Source organism: Camelus bactrianus, chromosome 2 (genome assembly GCF_048773025.1).
Source record: "Camelus bactrianus isolate YW-2024 breed Bactrian camel chromosome 2, ASM4877302v1, whole genome shotgun sequence".
Classification (NCBI taxonomy): domain Eukaryota; kingdom Metazoa; phylum Chordata; class Mammalia; order Artiodactyla; family Camelidae; genus Camelus; species Camelus bactrianus.
The window spans coordinates 127,536,388-127,556,942 of NC_133540.1; the positions used below are offsets into that span (position 1 = coordinate 127,536,388).

At 41.6% G+C, this 20,555-nt stretch overlaps 1 long non-coding RNA gene across 1 annotated transcript; it reads right to left on the reverse strand.

Moving 5' to 3' along the window:
• Positions 1–6,414: 6,414 nt before the first annotated feature.
• Positions 6,415–15,806, reverse strand: LOC141574634 (uncharacterized). The gene is made up of 2 exons (XR_012501529.1): positions 15,690–15,806; positions 6,415–10,257 (listed from the first exon to the last, which is right to left on the reverse strand). It is a non-coding gene; the product is annotated as an uncharacterized LOC141574634 (long non-coding RNA).
• Positions 15,807–20,555: the final 4,749 nt, after the last annotated feature.

Sequence of the window (20,555 nt, forward strand, 5' to 3'; positions counted from 1 at the left end):
TTGTCCATAGACCATCCCAGAACCCTCTGGAATAAATGTTAATAAGCATAATGTAAGCAGAATTGATGGCCTCCAACGTTTACCTTTCTACACTGATCTTTAAGAATGATGGTGGGGAGGCACAGAGCGTCCTTCAACAGCTATTGCACAATCAAGATCAATGTTAACAATGTTAATCAAGGCACCCATGACCGAGCAATTATTCAAGCTAGCCATGGTTCTATTATTGGACTCTTATGACCAAAGCACTCTAGGAGAGGTACTTTTAATATCTGCACTTCACAGATGAAGAAACAAGATTAGGGGAGTTGAATGACTTGCCCAGCAGTCCTCAAATGGTAAGTGGAGGAGCCTGCTCTTGAGCTGACTCCAGGACCCACACTCTTGGCTGTGTTTTATGCCTCAAATCCCATCTCACTGTCGAAGCAAAAGCGCTATTGGCTCTCAGTCATTAAGCCCTGTTGATTACATCCTACCTTCCTTGGTGCTTATAGATATATAAAACTTGGCTTTACTCTACACTAGTACACGAGAAATTCCACATCGTTTCACTCGTCTAAATCAAGTCTCAGTCGGAGCCCCCAGCGGACAGAGTGGCGGGAAGCTCAACAGCAGTTATTGTTGGGGACCCCTCCCCTTCTCTAGCACTGTACATGTGCCCCTCATCCATCTTGGTCTAGAACATTTGGGGACAGGCTCCTCTAGTCTACATTCTGTCCATGTCATCCCTGAACTCTGCTGCCCACAGTCAAGCCTCCTTAGACTTGGCCACACCCCATCCAGGACAATACATCAAGCAGTGCCCAAGCTTCTGCCCTTTCAGAAGCCCCCAAACTCCTTTTCTTCTCCAACTCAAATAAATACCCAGTACCAGCATATAAGCCAGTGTTTAAGCTTTCCATTGTGAGGATGTCCTTTAAGAGCTGTTTCAGGAGGTTGGACACACCAAGGGGCTCTTCAGTCAACCATGGATAGAGAAAGGAAAAAATACATGTGCTGAGCAGCTACAGAGTCAGACACTTTGCAACATCGTGTTCTATTTCCTCTACAAAACTGCCAGGTAGAAATTACTATAATTAGCTTTTATGATTAATAAATAAAAGGTCAAAGTCTCCAAATCATATTATTCTATTTTATTCTTGGGAGATGACCTGGTGAAAACTTGTAGCTCAACTTAATAACCATCACCATTTCTTGAGCTCTCACTCTGCACCAAGGCATTGCACTAAGCACTTCATTTCCACTCATTCCCATAACAACTCTATAACCTATTTCTTTTTCTCAGTCTAAGGTATGAGAATCACTGGAGCTTAGAGAAGCCATGTCATTTGCCCAAGGTTGTCACACAACTAGGGGATGATGGACCCTGGATGTGAAACCGAATTCTGATGCTTAACCAGTGCCCATCACAGCTCTCCTCAGGACTTTACCATGGAGGTGCAGCTCCAGCGGGGCTGCACTGTGGGAGAGGTGAGTGGATAAAGCAAGCAAGGAGGAAGAGCTGGTGTCCTGAAGCTCTCTCGACCTTACCACTCACAAGAGCATCTCACAGGAGTGAATCACAGAACAAAAGGGCAGAAACCTTGCTTGCTTTGTTCCACAAACCACACTCTGCAGAATGAGAATAATTATTAGTCATCTGTGAGCCTTGTGATGCTGGTGGCTTAGTCATTCAGTAAGTATTGTAAATCATGCATTCCTAAGCTTCTAGGGAGAGCCTCAAGCCACCTACAGAATCCTTAAACAAGCACCAGCTTCTCAGATTTCCCCAGGCAGGGGGTGGCTGCAGACATACTCTGCAGAAACCCTGCATTCTTCTTATTAAGAGCTGGAAAGCTTTTGGTCAATAGAATTGTGAGAAGTCACTCAGCAGAATGCACAAGATTTCCTCCCCTGCTTTCCACAAAGTTCCTTTACATCAGGACAAATTAATCCAAGCCATTTTTAAGTCTTCCTTGTGGCACAGGAATTTCAATCTCAGTTATGTTTGAAGGGAAGGAAAAAAAAGACTGAAAAGAAATAGACCCAACTATGCATAGTAGTTGCTTTGAGAAGTAACTCAAAGGTCAATTCTTTTTCTTTCTATGTTTTTGGCATTTTCCAAAATGTTTATAATGAGCACATATTTCTCTTAGAATGGAGAAAAACAATAAAAAAAATCACTGATGTATTATTTGATTGATTATTCTTATTAATTCAGTTCTACCTATAATTAATCCATATCACAGCCGGTGGCAGCAATAATACAAATGTTTGAGAATGAACCCCACTGGCACAGCTTGATATTCCAAGCCTCCCTTCATCTTATCAAGCCTACTTCCCAATCCAAACTTCCCTCTCGTCCTTAAGACAATGACACACAAAGAACACTTCACACACACGATGACACTTCAAAGAGCCTGCCCTGGCCTTTCTGCCTCCCTGCTTTTGCGGAACTGATTTCTCTTCCCAGTGTGCCTCTCTTCCTTTACACCAGCTCTCTCTGGCCGTCCGTATCAAAAAGCTCAGCCCAACGTTAATAGCTTCCTGAGTGATCTAAAGCAAGAGATTTCACTTCTCAGTGTTTCAGTTTCCACATTTCTCTAAAATGGAAATCACCATTTCTACCTCGTATTTTTCTCGTTAATATTATACAAAAGTATCTATGTCAAGTGTCTGGCACGTAGAAATCACTTAATTCATGGTAATTGAATTAACAGGTACTGTTGCAATGATGGCAGACTCTCACAGATAAGGATGTATAGTTGTATGATTTTAGGTAACTTGTCTCTGTAAAAAAGCACAAATTAAGAAGCTAGTCAAAAAAAAGAGCATTCTTCCTACATAGGAGTAGAGCTTTATCAACTTTGATCAGAAAGGCTTTGGAAAACTACCTACAGCATCACTGGAAGGCTTCACACGCAAAGCAAAGAACATCAGAAAATAAGATGGAAATTTTCCTCGTCCTCTCCCTTCCCTACCTCAAAAGGAGGAATTGGTTGTGTTTTTAAACAGGCTTCTGTACTTTTTCAAAAGCCAGCTAGATGCCAGTCCATCCTCACAGCTGAATAAGCACAATTAAGATGAAAGACGTATCCTGGGGGCAGCGTAACCTGCAATCCAGCTGCCCCTCAAGCTTGTGTAACTTCTCTTGTTTGGTGAGAACAGGGGAGGGGATGGAGTGTCCTGTATCCTACGTCGTGCAGAGTTAGCAGCCTCAAAGTTCATTTTGAAAGGAGAGCCACAAAGCCTATGAAACCTTCCTGAACTTCTTTTGAAACTTGCCTATTCAAAAAATCCATGGTTATAATGGTACTGAAGATCCTTGGGCTCAGTTCTTACAGAGAAACCAGCCTGCTCCATAGACAAGCAAAGAAATCCTCTTCCTGCAAACTGCAAAAGCAGTCACTCTTAAAACAAATAAAAATAAAATACTGCATAAGCCACATCATCTTATAGGTAGATGCTGTAAGGGAAAGGTGCTTAAGGGAATAATGAGTGGAGGAGAAACCCAGGTGAAAGTTGAGCATAACATTTGTAGAATATCTTTTGATTCAGTGAGAAGCAGCATGCTTGACAAATTTTCTTCCAAATCTAGTAAATTATTCATTTATTTAACAAACACTCAACGATGAACTACTTTTCATTTGCTTTTTAATTTATTCATTCAATAAACATTCACTGAGCACAGAACAGATAACACGTATTGCCCTGTGTGTTATGAAGAATATGAATAGCACATGTGGACACTTGTTGAGTGACTGCAATACACCATGAATTGCCTTAGATAACATAGCTGGTTAGTACATAGCCCCAGTTTGTATGCAGGATCCTGACCTACAACCCATGCCCTTGACCATATGCTATATTGCCTCCCCAAGATGTGAGATATCCAGATGTTAACATAGATAAGGTACTACTCCAAAAGATCCATGAGAAAGGATTCCATTTTAAGGACTAGCTAACAGACTCAAGCAAGGCAGTTATTTTGGAGTTTCTAAGTTCTTCTGTCCATCTTGGGAAACTGTTGATATGATTACAGCCCTGCAAGTCTAGACAAGAGATTTGAGGAAAGGTTCCTCTTTCACTGAAAAATTTGCCTATAGGGCCTGACACACAGTACACATGAGTGCATTACACTATTGATTGCAGTAGCTCTTCATAATCCATAAAATGCCATTGAACAGAGACCTACCTTCCTAGTAGCTTTCCATGATCTATAATACATACCCTGCTGGATAAACAGAGACCCCTTGAGTAGTTCTCCATATCCGTAAGACTCTACTGGCATAAACAGAATCCTCTCTACAAGGCATTCAATTGCCTTCATGATCCAGCTCCTTCCTCACCTTCCACCCATTCTAAACACACGTCTTCTCTTCCAGCTCTACCAAATTCCTCGCTAGTCTCTAAATGCAATACTGAACTGCTCAGGCTTCAGACATCTTACTCTCCCCACTTGGGTTAAACTAGGCCATTGGCCTTCCTACAGGTTGATATTCTTAAATAATTTTCAATATGTATTGGCATCAGTGAAGAGAAAATATTTTTCTATTAATGAAAATGTTAAGAACTTTCTTCTTTAGGTCAGTGAATAATGTGTCACTTACCAATTCACCTTCTTTAAACTCCTTTAAAAGAAAATGCTGTTCCTGTAAGCATAGCAGTGACCAAGGAGAATCTACTCAATGTTTCATGGAGAAGGTTGGGGAGGGCATTTATATCACATAGAACATAGAATGCAGCACATCAGTAGGACCAGCACCATTCTACAGCCTGGACGTACAGTCATCCTTTCTTAGTCATAGCAGTGCTGGGTCCTTTCCCAGCTCTTGGTCTTGTCCCCATTCCCACTACAATGGCACTCCTGGCCCCCTCTCTTTCCAACGCAGAGCAGTGAACTCTGTTCACCTTCTACTCGCCAAATGCACTTACTCCTGCTACATTAATGATGAAAATTGTGTTTATGACTAGTAAAGAGGAATTCTAATGTTTTATAATATGTCAAATTCAAAATAAGGGTTTTATTATATACATTGAATAATAGGGAGACCAAGTTACATTCCTCCAAATACAGCAGTCACTGCATATAGAAATGAAAGTCAACAGATACCTTATTTCAGTTTATTCTAGAGATATTTTGTGCCTGTCATAGACTAGGACTTGCTTAGCTGCCTTGTATCTTTATCCAGATTTGTACCTGGCAAATTCCTGCATACTACAAGATTTAGCTGGATTAAACATTGCCTCTCTGGGAGGTCTGGCCTAACTCTACCCAACCCTAACCACCCTCCAGTCTCCTCTCAATGTTCTCCAAATTTCATGTAGACCTCAATACCACAATTATTTACAGTATCTACCAATATTGATATTTATCAATTTGTCTGTCTGCCTCAGTAGGCTGTGAGCTCCAGAACAAAGATTTTTGTCTGATTCATCTCTGATTCTGCATAGTCCCAGAATAGAAATGAAAATAAAGTCTGTTTTAAAAAAGGTAAATCGAACAATTAGCTCCCTTCCAACTGCTATTTAGATAGACGCATACCTACTTACATGCACAAATACAAAGATGTATACATACATATGTATGTGTATACACATACACACACACACTTAATCCTGATTCTAGCTCAAATTGACAGCTAATTGACTTTGATGGCAAAACCTGCCCAATATTTCCCACTTTTAACCCAGGAAAAGGAAGCTGTCTTGACCCAGTCCCAAGAACAGAATTCTCTGTAGGTGGGAGAAATATGAAGGCGAGAAAACAGGAGGTGATTTGTAAGAGAAAAGGAAGCACATGGCAAGTTCAAATCCCCAAGGTTCCTAAACTGGTAGTTAATTGGATCCAGTGTTCCGAGACCTTAATTTCAAACGAGGTCTTTGGGAAAAACAGTCAGTTATTCTCCCTCAGGCAAAATGAAAGCCCTTTTCCTTAACTCTGAGACCTAACAAAGCTCCCAACTTCAGCCTTAATCCTTGTGCACTCGGAGTAAGGCTGCACCTTGGGGGCTTTCGGAGGCAGGCTCTGAGCTTCACTGCCTCCTGCTGCTCCTGCACGCCAGCTTATCTGCAAACCCCTACAGGTGTTCTTTAAGTCAAAGCTCTCTGCATAAAAACACCAGAATTCCAGGATGCAAGCCCTTGCCAACCTACCCAAGGCCATATGTGGCCCCCAGGTCTTGATCTGGAGCCAAGGTCCAGAATGACTCTCCATCTCCTACAGCAATTTGCTTTGTCCTTTATTATCATTCCCTTATTCCCTCTTGCTTTAGAAGGCCTTCATTCATTCACTCATTTATTCAAAAGTAAGTATTGATTGAATGTTTACTATGTGTTAGGGCTGAGACAGAATAATAATAATAATAGTAACTGACATGTATTGAACTTACGATGCACTGTAACAAAAATTAGATAAAAAGAAAACAAAATCTGTATCATTCTGTACCTCATTTAATCCTCACAAAAGTCCTACGGGGTAGGGACTATTAGCATTGCCACTTTATAAATGAGGAAACAAGGAACAGAGCGAGTGAATAATTTGCTGAAGCAGTTTAGGATAATTTTACCTGCAAGTAACAGAAAAATCAACTCAGCGTGGCTTAAACACTGAGGGAAACACATTACCTAACACAACAGGAAAAACAGAGTGAGGCAGCTCCAGGATTGGTGAATTCAGGAACTTCATACCTATGCTCAGAGCTGCAACAAGGTTACAGTAATTTCAATGATTCATCCGGACACAGTAATCCAATGATAAGACGAGAGCACATCTTTTCTTAGTGCCATGTTAGTTTCCTAGGGCGGCTATAACTAATTACTGCAAAAAAGGTGACTTAAAACAAATGTATTCCCTCAGTTTGGGAAGTCAAAAGTCTGAAATCAAGGTGTCAGCAGGGCCATGCTCTCCCTGAAGGCTCTGGAAAAGGATACTTTCTTGCCTTTTCCTGACTTCCGGTGGTTGCCAGCAGACCTCAGTGTCCCTTGGCTTGCAGGCTTATCACTCTACCTTCTGCCTCTGAGAGATGGTTTTCCCTGTGTGTGTGTTCCTCTGTCTCTTTTCCTCTTTTTATAAGGACACTAGTCATGTTGGATTTAGGGCTGTCTCACTCAGGATGACCTCAGCTTAACATGATTACATTTGCAGATACCCTATTTCCAAATAAGGTCACATTCACAAGTGTGGGGGTTAGGAGGACAAAATCCAGCTCACAGCAGTGCCTTATATTAAGAGCTAGAAAACCTTTCCTGAAAGCCCACTAGTCAACTTCTTATATCTCATTGCTCAGAACTGCATCGTGCTCCCAAGCTTAAGCCAATCACCACCAAGGGGAATGGGGGTGATCAGCATAGACCATTCAAGACTTATCCTAGGGTATGGAAAAGGGATCAATCTCCCCAAAGCAATATGTTGCTAGAAGAGGAGAGTAGATACTTGAACATCATTAAGGAAGGAAAAAAACTGATGAAATTGGTGTCTCTAGGAAAAATAACCCAATGGTGTCTGCTACACTTGCCCGTGGTCCCACATGAATATCTGATTCCAGAGCCTGAGATCTATGAGCTTTCAAATCTCCATTTGAACACCTGCTATCACATCATGCCTTACATTCTTTTATTTTTTATGTTTGTTTTATTTTTCATTTTTATTTATTTATTTTTTTTATTTTTGAAGGGGGAGGTAATTAGGTTTACTTATTTATTTTTAAAGGCGGTACTGGGGATCAAACCCAGGACCTTGTGTGTGCTGAGCATGTGCTCTACCACTAGAGCTATATACCCTCCCACTATTCCTTACATTCTGTAAGCCTCTGTGCTGCAGACTTTATAGTTATCTTCTCCTTTAACCCATATCACAGTCCAATGAGGTGTACACAATTATTGTCCCCACTTCAGACATGGTAAACTGAGGCATCAAGCCCAAGGTTGCATGGCTCTTGGCAGCAGATGTTTCTGAAACACAGCAGTCTGTGAGAAATTCAAAGCCAAAGGCCACATTGAACTCATTTTTATAAACCCATCACCCAGTACCATGTCTGGTATAGAAAAAAATGTTTGGCACATGTTTGCTACATGATTATCTTGCTCTTCCCTCACAGAATATCCTTTATCAGTTTTCAAGAGGACATTTGGACTTCAGTTTCTGCAAAACATTCGTTTCTCTTTCAGTGGGTCCACCATCATGACTAAGACATTCTTACTTGCACATCTAAATGGAACTTTGTTCCTTTGATCAGTGGAAATTAACTTTTAAGCTGAGGTCCTTGGCTCCTCTTGGCTTGTTTGAGCCTTAAAAACATACCCCCGGCTCAGAGATGGGCAGTCAGTTGTTTTTCTTGGAGAAGAAATCGCCACTGTGTAATTCATCCCCCAGATTCCTTACGATGAGAGCTGTCACTGGACAGCTATGTGTTCCATGACCAGGGAAGAGGCAGGAAAGCATGGATGGGGCAGAGCCTGGAAGGGAAGCTTCAGATGCTTCTTTTGTAAAGTAAGTAAGAAGACTGAGCACTGGTCTCAGACAGACTGGATCCTTTCTTAGTTCAGCAGCTAAACAGCCTGGCTCACGAACTTGGGCAAGTCACTTCCCTCTTCAAGACTCATTTTCCTCATTCTGTGAAGTGAAGGGGTTATACTGGATTACATTTAAGTCCTCTTTAGCCATGACATTCAAAGCTTGGAAGTCATGTTTCCCTAGGTTTCCTATGAGGATTTCAACTCCACTTCTCTCTCTGCCTTTCTTCCAGGTCCATTTGTTGATTCATGGATCTGGGTGGTGACAATGACTTGAAGGATAATAAGTTAAAATTATGCTCTCACTGAACAGTTTGGTTGAAAACTGCTTTCATGATCACTGTCTTGATTATTTTTTTTTATGACAGCCTTATGAAGGTGCTAATTTTCCCATTTTTAAAAATCAAGAAATTGGAAAATGATGGGGTTTGCCAAAGATTACTCAGCTAATAAGTGACAAATCTGGACCTGAAGTCAGGTGTTTATTACGTTAGAGTGTGACTCATCAGCACACAGAATCTCACAGCACACAGGGCTCCTCTCCTTCACCAACACTGGGACAACCCTGGCTCCACATTCATCCTGAGTAGGTGAGAGTGTAGACAAAACCATTAGCTTGGATCACAATTCCTTTGTTATCTTAGAATTAGGCTACAATTCATCCACAAGGAATCCAGCATAAGGAAAAACTGTCTGAAAGCAAAGTTGTCTGGAAGACAATGGGTTGCTTTGAGAGAGAGTGAGCTACCCATCAGAGACAATATGCAAGCATAGGGTAAGTGACCTCCTCATGGGACCACAGGAATCAGACTTTGGATAAGAAAATGCATTCAATCTTTTGTGAGATGTCATTTGCACTGAGTTGATTTGGAGACTTGTTCTGAGCTTGTCTGGAGATTCTTTTCTGATAAAAATAAATAAATCTATATACTGGCAATGAACAATTGGAATCTAAAACTGAAAATAATACAACACCATTTACATTAACATCAAAAATATATTGAATTATCAAATACACATCTAACGCAGTACATACAAGATCTATATATTAGGAAAACTACAGAACTGATGAAAGAAATCAAAGAAGATCTAAATAGATGGAGAGTTAATCCATGTTCATGAATAGAAAGACTCAATATTGTCAAGATGTTACTTCTTCCCATATTGATCTATAGATTCAACATAATGCAATCAGAATCCCAGCAAGTCATTTTATAGGTACCAACAAACTGATTGTAAACTTTACGTGGAAAGGCAGAAAACCGAGAATAGCCAACTTTGTTCGGCTTCAATGAGAATTTTTAGAGCAGTGAAACTATTCTATATGTGATACTGCAGCAGTGGATACATGACAATATGTATTTGTCAAAACCCATAAAATGTACAACATCAAGAGTAAATCTATAAACTGTGGACCTTAATAAGTTATCAATATTGGTTCCCTAATGTTTAAAAATGTGCTTCACTAATACAAGATGTTAATCACAGAGGAAACTGTGTAGAGGCAGGAGAAGGAAAAGATACTTAACGTGCTCTGAGATGTTCTAGCTGAAACTGCACGCATACATGTTTTGAAACCTTGACAGCCAGCAGCATGACGTCGACGTTCGAAAGCCGCCAGTAATTCTTCTGCTTCTTTGGAGGTGGAGGCTCAAATTTGTCCATGGGGAAGATGGTGCTTTTGTTTAGGGAAAAACCGCAGGGCTTTTAAGTTAGACAAAGACAAAGTGAGATCCTCTTCAGGGAGCTATTTTAGAGAGAGACCTAAAATGAGAAAACAGAATGAGATGTGTTTCCGGGCCAAGTGTTTAGAGGGAGCCCTGGTGATTCTCCCTCAAGCTCTCCCAAGGGCTGAGACCTGGACCTGAGCTAGAAGAAATCCACTTATTCGGGGCACCCCCTTTCAGGGCTCAGGAGAACACAGCAGTGTAGGGCCCCCTCTGTGGAGGTACTTGGGTTAAGGCCACGCCTTATCACATCACCTGCATTGTAATGCCTTCCTCATTTCACAAGCTTTCAATTAATGTTTCAGACACTACACTCTAAAGAATTCAAGGACAGACCCAGCTTGCATTTACGGAAAAGCAATTTTGAGAGAGCTGCAGCTCCAAGGAAAGGCAGACTTGAGTAAGCCAGAGGCAACCTGAAAATACTGGAAGCCCCAGGAAGGCAGGACAGTTAGTGTTTGCTCAGATGGTACAGACAGTGAGAGCTGTGCTGTGTGATGGAGGGATGAAGGAAGACGATGCCCTAGCTACATCCTGAAATATGTAAGACTGGGACGCTGGGGGCAGAGAAGTCTTTCCTGGCAGAGGCCCATGTGAGCAAAAGTGTCACCATGACCCAGTTCATCAAAAGTAACTTCCATCTGGAAACGTCACTTGATACTTCTTTCTGGCCAATTTGGTAGCGAAGACATTGTCTTCTTGTGAAAATTTTGGAACCAGTTTGTCAGCCAGAAGACCACACACACACACACACACACACACACACACACTCACTCATTCACTCACTCACTGAGTAGCTGCTGAAGGAGTCACAGGGTACATCTGGCTCACTCTGAACTTATTTTTCCTTCACAGGCTTAAATGTAAAATTGTGCTTTCATATTTCTTTCAATCCAAGCCCTGTGGATCTGCTTAATAAGATTCAGATTTTCATTTTTTCCATCTCAGGAACTGAAGAAAGAGAAGTCTCCAGTGACTGGCCCTGCTTGAATTTTCAGCAGACTTGACAATGGAAAAGTTCAAACTCTCTGGCCTCCAGTCATTTTCTAAAACAAACACTACCAGAGCGAGCCTCGGGTAAGCTCTTTTAGGACTTACATGACTAAAATCCTCTCTCTCTTCTCATTTTCCCTGGTTTAATTTTTTTTTCCTCCCTCCTCCACATATTCTTCAAAAACATGTGAGTCATGCATACACTGGGAACTCAACTGACAATCCCCCACATATCAGTGTGAAATGCCAGTAAGCAAATTAAGCAAAAGTTCTGGCTGGAGAGATAACTTGAGGTGAAGAGCAGCAGGAACAGGTTTTTCAGATCTGGTTTTCCCTGGGGGAGAGAGGACAGGCAGGAGGCTGAGACCAGAGAGATGAGGCAACTGTCAAGCACAAAGCTCCAGGACTCAAGCTGGCCACACGGCAATCTGAGGAGGTGCAGGAAGTTGGGGTGAAGCCAAAGCTGGCAGGACTCCCATGAGGCACGTGGGGACCTTGGTGGTGGAGGGAGCTCAGTGGATGAGATGAGGCAGGTAGCCATCCTGGGGACTGGGCTGGCTAAGCTGCTGATCTGTGCAGTCTTTGCAATGTGGTTAAACAACCGACACACACCCACAACCTCTTCCCTGAGTACCCCATCACTTCCTTATCTTAGCTGAGAATTGACTTTCCCTGGTAACACTGATTCTCTTGCACTCATCTCAAGTGGAATCTGCCCATTCTCAACATGTCCCTCTGTTACCGGGAAAACGAAAATAAGAATTACCTCGGTTCTTAGTCACCCGGAAAAAAAAAAGAATTTTTGACGAGAGGCAGAAAGTGTGATATAAGCAAGATTTTTATTAGTAAAGTAAAAAATATAGTAAAAGATAGTACCCTCCCGAGAATCGGGAGCAGGCCTGTCTAAGGGAGGGAAAACGGTGCCGTTCCTTTGTTTTTCCTGTTTTTATATCCTGGTTTTGTGATTGAGTGATTGATTGACTGACAACTCAGGTTGCCTGCACTCTGGCACGCCCATCCTCTTTTGGGCAGGCCCCCCTCCCATGCACAGCTGCAGCACTTGGATTTTAACTGGCTTCTTTTGCTGGCCCTCATTTAGAGAAAGTAAGAGTTTCTGGAGTCCCTTATCCTGAGTGAGGATGTACTGTTATTTTCTGGGTTGTTCCTTTCCCCATCCTCTCTGCCTGCCCAGTGTTCATTTCTGTCTAAGCTGCCTAAACACCTCCACATTCCCCAGAGCTGTGGTCAGCATGCTGGCCACCACCAGCTGCCTATGCTGTGGTGCCAAAGCTCCCCTCCTCTTGAAGCTCAGGCCCTCTAGCTACTCTAGCCTGTGCCCCCACCATGCTGTCCCTAAACAACACGTGGACACTACTCATTTGGCCAGTGGTTCAAATGATGCTCTAATGGTGACAGTGGTATCCAGCCCACAGACTCCCCTTCATCCCACATCACCCCAGGTGACTTCAACATTCACAACGATCAGCCTCTATGATCGCCAGACTTCTCAGGTCCATGGCTCCTTCATCTCAAAGTCTCCCCTCCCCTCTCCAAGCAGCACTCACTTCCATTCACCATTCAACAAAGAGTAACCAGCATTTACCACTCACTGTGCATTGGACATGGTACTGAGGATACTGAAGTGAACATAGCCCTTGCCTTCAGGCAGCTTATAGTCTAACAGGAGAGAGAGTCACATAAGAGAGGGACACATAGGAACTGGATCTGGTAGGAAGGACACGGCAACAGGGCCCCTCTCAGCAAAACGGCAGGACCTACGGTGTTGAGACGGTGGATGACCCATCTGGGCTGTAGCAGGAACCTACTGGCAGACCCCCTCAGAGGAGTCCAACTCCAGTAAAAGGGTAACATGCTGGGGAGACCAGCATTAGCTACAGAGGGTCTCAAAAACCCTGGTGAGGTTCAGGTTAAGCTCTCAAAAAAACAGAGATTATCAATCAGAAATCAAGGCAGTTGCATCTAACACTATGCTAGCTCATGGCAGGTGCTCAGTAAATGCTTTTCAGACAGAACTCATTCATGGTGGGCAGAAGAGCATGACAAGGGCTCAGAAGAAAGCGATCTACAGGGCACCAGGCAGGGATCTAAGCAAGACTGATTCTAGGTGCCACCTACCCTTGTGGATGGGGCTCCTAAAATACCCCAGAATTTGGCTTTCAGCCTGGCTGAGACTACAGGTGGGAAGTGATCAACATCAGGGGCTGAGTAGGCCCAGGACCACCAGGGCTCATGCTGGATCAGAAGCCATGTGAGGCATCAGGAGGAGCCTGAGACAGAAGAAAACCCATCTTCCTTCTGACTGAAGCCTCTCCTGCACCTTTGGCTGTAGTGGGAACCAGCCAGCTTACTGGAATGCAGACCGCCAGACTCTAGAGCAGGGACCCCCAACCCACAGGAGTCTGCAGAGGTGACCAGGGGATTCACAAGGCATTTCTATTACCCTTAAAATCCTAACTGAATTTAAGGCTGTACAGATTAACCAAAATATCCTTGTTTTTCACTGAAATTAAAACCAACTCAATGTGCTAGCAGTAGACACGTAGATCAGAAATTATGATTAAAGGTTATATGTGCAGTTGATTAAATTCAAATGGGGAAGTGAATTAAATATTTATTATTAAGTGCAGTTTGCTTGACAAAAATCTTTCAAAATATGTTATACTTTGCAGGGAGTTAATAAAAGAGACCTCGTTGGTATAAAAAGGTTGGAAATCATTTGACAAGAAACAAGAAAAAGCTTGTATATTTCATCAGATCGTTACGTGAGGCCAGAAGCACTTCATTCCCTTCCTGAGGAGATGCTGAAAATATGTGTTAATCCTGGGCTTTTCTTCAGAGAACTGCACAGCCTTAGACAGGAGGAGGCTGGTTTAAAATCAAGCATACATCTTGCCTTTTCTGTACAAAGCATATCTGAGAGGAATCGAAGAGCTAATGAGGGTGTTCTCTTCATAGAAGTATTCAGCTGTATTCCTTGTCCATGGTTATACACATCATTTCATAAGAGAACACAAGCTTCAGATATTAACAAACCTGGATTTAAAACCCAGCTCTCCAACTTATTATGTACATGACCTTAGACAAATGCATCATGGAAGACACATAGCTGCAAACAACAAAAATGCCAGTAAATAGTGGCTTAAAAAACTGGGGGGTTTCTCATATAAAAAGAAGTCAGATACAATAATCTCAGAATGGAGCCATTCCTTTAAAAAAATCATCAAAGAACTGGGTTCCAATTCAATTTCTGCTCCTATCTGTGTATGTATATATTTGTTCATTCTCTTTGTGGTATGATCAGTGCTACTCCTCCAGCCATTACATCCACATCCCAGGTAGGAAGAGCAGGTAGGGAGAAAGCCAGAAATGATGTACTAACTAAATCTGTCTATTTTTAATCAGGAAAATATTAGCTTATTTGGAAGCCTCATCTAGTAGATATCTGCTTATGGATCTTCATTGGCATATCGCAAGGAGAATATGGATAATAATCAATTGACAAAGAATTGACATTTCAAGAAAGTATACAAATCAAGTATATGAATATATTTACTTCAAATAGAAATAAAAACTCTAAAATTTAGAAGTAATAAATCCTATTGAAATCCATCGAATTGTTAAAGTTAATTAAGATGTTTTAGTTATAAATACAGTTAACAATATGTTTAAATGAGTTAATAATGGAAAAGAGAGGAAGGAAGGGAGAAAAAGGAAGGTGAAGGAAAAAATGAATGGATGAAGGGTAAAAGGTAAGTGGAAAAGCTCATTGATCACCTGTTGTTTTGAAAACTTGGTAAGTAGAAGTGAAAGTAATCAAGCCTTTTCTGTACAAAGCATATCTCAGAGTATTCAGTCTTAATGAGGGGATTCTCTTTAAAGCAACATTCCAGACAAAAGAAGAATGAAGAATGGTAAAATTAGAAACTCACATCTTCTGAACCCTGAAGAGATAATGGATCTAGACAACGATTATGAATGGCTGCTAACATCACAGAAAGAAAGTCCATTAGACACGATGGAAAAACACATCATGATCTAAAGATAACGGTATTCCTGCCAAAAACTCCAACCTGAATCTATCAAGCATCAAGATCTAACTACCAATTTACAGGAAAAAGAGGGGCAGGGGAACATGTGAAATGAAGCCATGGGGAGTCAATCAGCAGAATCCAGAACACAAGAAAGGTTACAGACCAAATAGACGGTTTTTCAACAAATAAATTACAAGGCAGAAAAAAGACTAGAGAGAGAAGAGATTTAAAAAGACTTGAGGCATATCTAGCAATCGCAATGTATGAAACTGATTTAAACTACTGACAGAAAAAACTGTTAAAAGAATATAAAATTATTGGAAAAATCTGAACACTGATTCAATGTTTCATTACTATGAGTAATTATTTTTAATCATTTAGATGTAAAAATTTTATTGTCATTATGTTTCCTTAAAGTACTTACCTATTGAATACATGCTGAAATCTGTACAGATGAAATTATATAATGTCTGGGATTTGCTCCAAAGTAATTCAGGAGGGAGGGGGAAGTGGATGGAGGCATGGACAAAATAATATTGGCCACGAGTTAATAATTGCTGAAATTGCATCATGGGTATGTGCGAGTAATTTATTATACTAGGCTCTCTACTTTGTTATATGTTTGAACTTTTCCATAATAACTTTTAACATACTAACCAGCGTCAGAATGAATAGCTTTAGACAAGAGGACCATTGGACTTCACCCAAAGTCAAGAAGCCTCTCTGAGTCACTCATTTCCCTCACGGAACTGACTTGAGATTTCTCCCCAGTGCCCTGGTGAGGAGAATGTGCAGTTGATGTCAGAACCAGAGGATCCTTATGTAGAAAGTAACATAATGTATCATTTCCATGCAAGAAATTTCCTTGTAGCATTTCCTTGTATCATCTTCACAAAGTTCTGAGTTTAAAAGATATCTTCAGATTTTATTTTAAATACCTAAACTGTATGATCATTTTTTACCACAAAAATCAATGTATGATTGCCCCAAATAACCAAAAGCAGGTTAAAAGCCCTAGAGTATTTTGACTTAGCAAAGCTTCTTTTTTTCCTCTCCCCGGGTATGTTTCCCCAGTTACACAATCACATATACTTTCACACCATTATGAGGTTTTTCTTAAAAAAATAAAATGTGACCATAGAGAAGTAAGATAATTTTTAACATATTTCAGGTTAAATTTGTCCATTCACTTAGTCAACAATTATTGGAGTGCCTCTTCTCCACTGAACATTGTCCAGTGTTCTAGGCGAGTGCTGAGAGGGTAAAAAAACAAAACAAAACAAACATGCAGCTTTTGCCTGGGGGAGGGCATGGCATGGGGCGACCGGGGGAAGCAGAGCACACACCAGGGACACCTACAGACACCCGTAAATGACAACCTAAGTTTAGAGCAGTGTTATTCTCAGCTGCCAAAAGGTAGAAGCAACCCAAGTGTCTGATAAATGAATGTGTGAACAAAATGTGGCAAATACATACAATGGAATATTATTCCATCTTAAAAAGGGACATTCTGGCACATGCTACAACATGGGTTAATCTTGAGAATGTGACAATAAGTGAAATAAGCCAGTCACAAAAGGACAACTACTATAGGAGTCCACTTATATGAAGGATCTTAAACAGTCAAGTTCACAGAGATCAAAAGTAGTGCCGTGGTTGTGAGGGGCTGGGACAGGGGAAAATGGGGACCTATTGTTCAACAGATGCAGGGTTTCAGTTTTGCAAGATGCAGAGTTCTGTGGCTGGATGTCAGTGGTGATGGTCACAGCAGTGTGAATGGACCCAATGCTGCTGACACGTACACTTAAAAATAATTAAGATGTAAATTTCCTTTTATGTGTATTTTGCCACAATTAGAAAACAAATTTTTGCTGAAGTATAGTCAGTTACATTGTGTCAATTTCTGGTGTATAGCACAATGTCCTAGTCATGCATATACATACGTACATTTGTTTTCATATTATTTTTCATTAAAGGTTATTACAAGATATTGAATACAGTTCCCTGTGCTATACAGAAATATTTGTTTTTATCTATTTTTACATCTAGTGGCTAACATTTGCAAATCTCAAACTCCCAAATTTATCCCTTCCTACCCCTCTTCCCCCAGTACCCATAAGATTGTTCATTATGTCTTCAAGTCTGTTTCTGTTTTGTAGATGAGTTCATTAGTGTCCCCCTTCTTTTCCTTTTTTTTTTTTTTTTTTTAGATTCCATATATGAGTGATATGGTATTTTTCTTTCTCATTCCGGCTTACTTCTCTTAAAATGATGACATCCAGTTCCATCCATGCCACTATAAATGGCATTATTTTATTCTTTTCTATGGCTGAGTAGTATTCCATTATATAATATACCACATCTTCTTTATCCAGTCATCTGTCAATGGACATTTAGGTTGCTTCCATGTCCTGGCTATTGCAAATAGTGCTGCTATGAACATTGGGATGCATGTATCTTTTCAAATTAGAATTCCCTCCAGATATATGCCCTGGAGTGGGATTGCTGGATCATAGGGTAAGTCTATTTTTAGCTTTTTGAGGAATCTCCGTACTGTTTTCCATAATGGCTGCCCCAAACTACATTCCCACCAGCAGTGTAGGAGAGTTCCCTTTTCTCCACACCCTCTCCAGCATTTATTGTTTGTGGAATTTATATTGATGGCCCTTCTGACTGGTGTGAGATGATACTTCATTGTAGTTTGATTTGCATTTCTCTGATAATTAGAGCTATGGGAAAAGTGAGGAGAGGGATAAATTAGGAGTTTGGGATTAACAAATACACACCACTATATATAAAATAGATAAACAACAAGGGCCAATTGTAGAGCATGGGGAACTCTATTCAATACCTTGTAACAGCCTATAGTGGAAAAGGATCTGAAAAATAATAGATACAGATAGAGATATATGTATGCACAACTGACTCACTTTGCTGTACACTTGCAACTAATGCAACATTGTAAATCAACTGTACTTCAATAGAGAAATGAAATTTTAAAAAGAGGTGGTGTCTATGTCCCCACCTTAAGGTTGGCTTCAACCTTGAAAGGCTTGTAACTGCTTCAAACAACAGAATATGTCAGAAGTAACACTATTTGATTCCTTAGGTTAAGTCATTAAAAAAAAGCCACACAGCCCTCACTGATTCTCTCACGCAACTCCTTCTGGAGGAAGTCAGACCATGTAAGTGGGCCAGCTCTTCTGAGCCCACCATGCCGGGAAGGCCACACACAGGCACTCTCGTTGTCAGACTTAGTTGCCTTAGCTCCTGACCAACAGCCAATGCCAACGGACCAGCCAGGTGAGTGGCCACCTTGGAAATGCACCCTCCAGCTCCCGTCTGGTCAGCACACTGCAGCCATGAGACTCAGAAACGGGTCATCCCTACTGAGCCTGACCCAAAAGAAAAACATAACTGATTGAGCAAAATAACTGGTTATCGTTGATCTTTTATAGCACTAAATTTGGAGGGATTGGTTCTCCCCACCACCACCACTGTGTAGATGAAGAGATGGAGACTGACAGAGATTGATGTAACCTTCCCAGGATCACCGCACTGGGGAGAAGAGCAGCCAGAATCCAAGCGAGATCTCAGCAGCCCAGAAACTGTGCTGCGTCTTCAGTCTCTTTGCTTCCACGTTTTGTCCACATGCCAAAGTTAGATGGCTGTTTCTATTTACAGTCTTGCACCTCAGCTCAAAACATGGCTTCAAATCTTAACCTCAAACAGATACCTTTTGAAAGTAATCTATTCTGCTTAAAAACAGCCACCCACCGGTAAAACCTGGACCACTAACTGCAAGTGCGGGGAGAAGTTTTTTTATGGGTCTCTCCCATCCCTCTTCCCAGGCAGTCGGGAATTGATTTGAAATTAAAACAGACAACTTCCATTTTCTTTCCAGAGAGATTTATGACCACTGTCTACAGAGTTTCAAGCTGTGACATGATCTGTAAAACAGAATGTTTTAAAATAATGTGTTTAAAGCAAAGCAGTGTTACGTACAATTAATGTAAAAATGATCAGAAGTGATAGGTGCTGAGTAAAAATAAAAATAGAGAAATATGAGCTAGAAGGGTAAGAGCATTTCATGAAGCACTAATCCATCAGCAAAGAGCACAAATCCGGGGAGTAATCAGGTATATTAATGACTTCGGAGTAAGCTTTTCTTACTCATCAGGCATCTTCGAGTGGAACTTGATCCTTTGCCACTGCCTGAGCCCAGGCCCTCACGATTTCACCCGTGTGCCCCTGCAGTGCCTCTTAGCTGCTCATTCTACCCCCCAGCCTCACCTCCAGCATCACACCAACATCCCATGCCCCACCCCACCTCCTCCTCTTTTCCAGGGCCACTCACTCTCCCGGGAATGCCCACCGGCTGTCTGCCCCTGGACAAGATAAAGCTTACTGATGCTACAAGTTTCCAATCACATGCCGACTCATCGGAACTGCCTCCCCAGAGGTGTTTTCCAATCAGAGATGGGGTCCTTTTCCTCTGAGTTCCCACAAAACAGCAAACCTTACTCTGTAGCCACTCTCCAGCCAGCTTGTCAACCTGAGTTTACAAAGCACCCACTATGTAAGTACACTGTTCTAGGGAGGGGTTGCAGAAACAATAGAAAATAAGAAAGACCATGTTCCTGCTTTAAGAGACAGAGCTTGTCAACTAGAGGAGACTTTTTTCCCCAGGGAACATTTGTCAGTGTCTGGAAACATACTCATTTTCATACTGGGAGGATGCTACTGGCCTCTGGTGGGTGGAGTCCAGGGATTCTGCTAAACATCCTACAACTCACAGGACAGCCCCATAACAAAGAGTGATTGGGCCCAAAATGTCAGCAGTGCCAAGATCGAGAAAGCCAGCCCTAAACAGTATTGAATATGTAAAATAATTTCAGGAGCTGCTAAGGGCCTTAAAGAAAAGCAATAGGAAAATGTGATGGGGAATTCAGTGAGACAGAAAGAAGGCTGCTCTAGACAGACAGTGCTTGGGGACTGGAGAAGCTATGATTCCAACTCCACCAGTCTGGTTTGTGTCCCTGGTACATCCACTACCCCTCTCGGGGGTTTTCACAATAACACCCTCTGACCCTGTGCCTCAGGGGCGAAGGATGGGCCCAGAGGCACAATCCATTCACTATCTCATCTCATTTAATCCATCTCTTGATGTGAATTTCTTGTTTCCCCAAATTGAGGACACAGCTTGGGTTTATATTTCTCATAAATGCCCACCACAGCCATGCACATGAATGAATGAGTGAATGAATGGGAGTAAATGATCATTGCAGAG